The 3,542-nt window shown below is 33.5% G+C and overlaps 1 pseudogene; it reads left to right on the plus strand.

The window, feature by feature from the left end:
- The first annotated feature begins 2,699 nt into the window (after positions 1–2,699).
- LOC123387141 lies at positions 2,700–2,841 on the plus strand (annotated as a pseudogene).
- Positions 2,842–3,542: the final 701 nt, after the last annotated feature.

The following is a 3,542-nucleotide window of genomic DNA, read 5'->3' on the forward strand; positions in this document are numbered from 1 at the left end:
TCCTGATAATAGGGAAGATTCACTAATATATTTTAAGAAGCCAGAAGAATCCTGCTACCAAAACATGATAGAGACATTATAAAAAAAAAAAAAAAAAAAAAAAAAAAAAAAAAGCAAAGTACCAAGGAATCATCCTCAAGAATATAGACAAAAATCCTCAATAATATATATGCAAGTCAAATTCTGTGATAATTAAAAAGAAATGGTTCACCATGACCAAAAGGGACTTATCCATAAATGAAAAGCTGATTTAATAATCAAATCACTATGAAAGATCACATTAACAGAAAAAATAAAGGAAAAAACAGCTATTTTTATAGACACAGTAAAAGAATTTCATAGAAGTCACCACCCATGTATCATTTTTAAAAAGCCCTCTTGTCAAACCAGAAATAGAAGGGAATTTACTTTACCATATAAAGAGTATCTACAAGTTCTAATATGAGTGGCAAAGCAAAAAATTTAAGGAACAAGATCATATACTGTATGATTCCACTTACACAAATATAAAAGCAGGTAAAAGTATGTGGTCTGAAGTCAAGACATTGATTACACTTCCAACTGTTAATGTTGAGTTTTTGGATGGGTGTGTTCTGCTTGCAAAAATTAAACTATACATTTATGATATTCACTTTACTGTATGCATATTATACCTCAATAATCAGTAGAAAGGACAATAATATTCATCATCATCACTTCTCTTAAATATTTACTAGAAATCCTCATCCATGTAATAATGGCAAGAAGAAAAAAATTGCATTAAGGATTGGAAAATGATAAAAGTATTATTAATAGATGACATATCTCTGAACTTAGAATATGTAAAATAATGGTTAGAAAAAATTTAAAACCCCTAAGCAAATTAAGAAACTTCACTAGATATAAGACCAATGTGCTAAATTGTATTGCTCACAGCAGCAATAGGAATTAGAAATGAAATAATTTATAGCAGCATTGGAAGCCAAATATTTAGAAGTAAATCTAACAAAGGATGTGTGAAAATGACACTAAAAATTAAATGGCATGATTGAGAAATATTTAAAAAGAGCTAAATAAATGTAGGGTTGTACTGTGTTTTTGGTTATATGACTCAATCATGTTTGGATACCAATTCTTTCAAAATTTATCTACAGATTTAATGAAACCCTTACTCTACATTGATTTCCAATGATCCTCATCCCTTGATATTAATACCCCTTTGTAATGGGCTCCCACATTATACCAGGGTTGGTCTACGTGACACACAGAATGCTACAGAAATGATAGTTTATCACTTCAGAGACTAGTTTATCTAAGATTCTACAACTTCCATTTTGGTCACTTTCTCTCACCATTCTCTCTCTTGGATTATCTGCTCTGAGGAAAACAATCTACCTACCATGCCTTGAGATCACTCAAGCTCCCCGGCAGAGAGTCCCAGCTAATAGTGAGGAACTGAGTGAGTCAACAGCGAGTCTTAGCAAACGTGGATAGTTTAGCTTTAGTCCACATTTCATAGGCATGCAGCCCCAAATGACATCTTGCCTCTAACCTCCTGAGAGATACCAGAACCATCAGATAGCTAAGTGTTTGAGAGAACACGTATTGCTTTATGCTGTTTGATTTGAAGGTGATTCATTGTGCAGCAGTAGATCAGTGGTATAAATCCCAATCTAAATCTCAGGAATTTTGGTGGAAACTAGACGATCCTAAAACTATTACAGAAATGTAAAAGGCCAACAATAGCCAAAGCAATCTCCAAAGGAATAAATCTCAAGTACTAACATTACCAAGTATCAAGGGTCACTATAAAGCTGTATTAAGACAATGTGGGATAGGCACAAGGACAGACAACCTTCCCAATGGAAAAAAACGGAGGGTGCACAAATTTGTGTAGACATTCCAGTCACCTAGTTTATGACAAAATAATTCTGCAGTACAATGCGGAAAAGTGGTCTTTTCTATAAATGGCATGAGATAAAGTAAATGTTCTAATGGGATAAATCTACCTGGACCCATCCATCATTAACAACACACAAATCCAGACTGACTGCCAACCCAAACACAAAAGTTAAAACAATATATATATATATATATATTTTTTTTTTTAAAGATTTTATTTATTTATTTGACAGAAGAGATCACAAGTAGGCAGAGAGGCAGGCGAGACAGGGAAGGGGAGCAGGCTCCCCGCTGAGCAGAGAACCCGATGTGGGGCTCAGTCCCAGGACCCTGAGATCATGACCTGAGCCGAAGGCAGAGGCTTTAACCCACTGAGCCACCCAGGCGCCCCCAAACAATGCATATTTTAAAATAAAATATGAAACATCTATATGAATGTGGAGTGGGGAGATATTTTTTAAACAAGGGATAAAAAGGGTTGTTTAATGACTGAAAATTAATTGAACCACATTAAGATAGAATGTTTTGTTCATTAAACAATAAGGAAAATAATACAAACTGTGATGATTGATATTTGCATTACACATACCCAAAGGACTTACATGCATCATATATAAAGATCTCTTACATATCAACTCAACTGAAGACTTCTGCCAAAGACCTGATACCCCACAAAAGAAAGTTTCTTAATGACCAGAATGCCATTCTGGTGAAACAGTGCACATTCAGGTGAAATGGTGCACACATACTTATTTAAATAAGGAAACAAAACCCACAATTCATTTATCATTAAATCTCTATTAGAAAGGCTAAAATCAATTGCTTCTCAGCCTTTTGGCTAAGATCAAGTGTAGAAAGGCTAAAATCAATTTTTAAAAGGTAATACCAAGTGTTGGGAATGATGTGAAATAATGGTCTCAAATACTGGTTTCAAAAATTCCTGTTTAGTGGGTAAACTGAATGTGTCATTTTGGAAAAATTTTGGCCACAGCTACATACTCTGGGATACAGTAGTTCTTTAAGTGTATATTCAGTAGAAATGCATGCATGTATTTTCATACAGCAGTGAGAATTAGCACTCTACAAACCAGGAAAAAATATGGTTGACTCTAACATAACATTGAGCAAAAGAGCTAGAAAAAAAGATGTGCATGTAGTTTAAGTCCATTTACATAAAATATGCAAACAAGCTAAAGTAATCTATGTTAGAAGGCAGAGGAATTGTTACTCTTACATGATGGGAGCTTCCCAGTCAAAGATTAACTGAAAATGTTCATTTTATGAAAATTAATTGAAGGGGTTATGATACATGCAGTTTTCTGTATGTATATTATACCTCACATATAATTTCCTTCAGTTTCACTCAAAACCAAAAGAAAAAAATTGCACTGGTACTCCAACTAACTGAATAGACTCATGTCCTAGACTGCTACCATAAATGTTTTTGCCTCATTTTTAGCCAATTTTATACAGTTAATCTCCGTCTTTCTTAATAAACCTAGCTTCAAAACTTTACAGAAAATGTTTCAAATCCAAAGAATTTTAAAGTAATCACTTCTTAATTGTCCTTTCAGCATCTATAAAAAGGTAAATGATTATTTTGAAAAAAGGCACTGATTTGGTCTAACAAACAAAAACATAATTAGTGCAAAACAAATAAG

Source organism: Mustela putorius, unplaced genomic scaffold (genome assembly GCF_011764305.1).
Source record: "Mustela putorius furo isolate JIRA1106 unplaced genomic scaffold, ASM1176430v1.1 tig00003845_pilon_pilon_pilon, whole genome shotgun sequence".
Classification (NCBI taxonomy): Eukaryota; Metazoa; Chordata; class Mammalia; order Carnivora; family Mustelidae; genus Mustela; species Mustela putorius.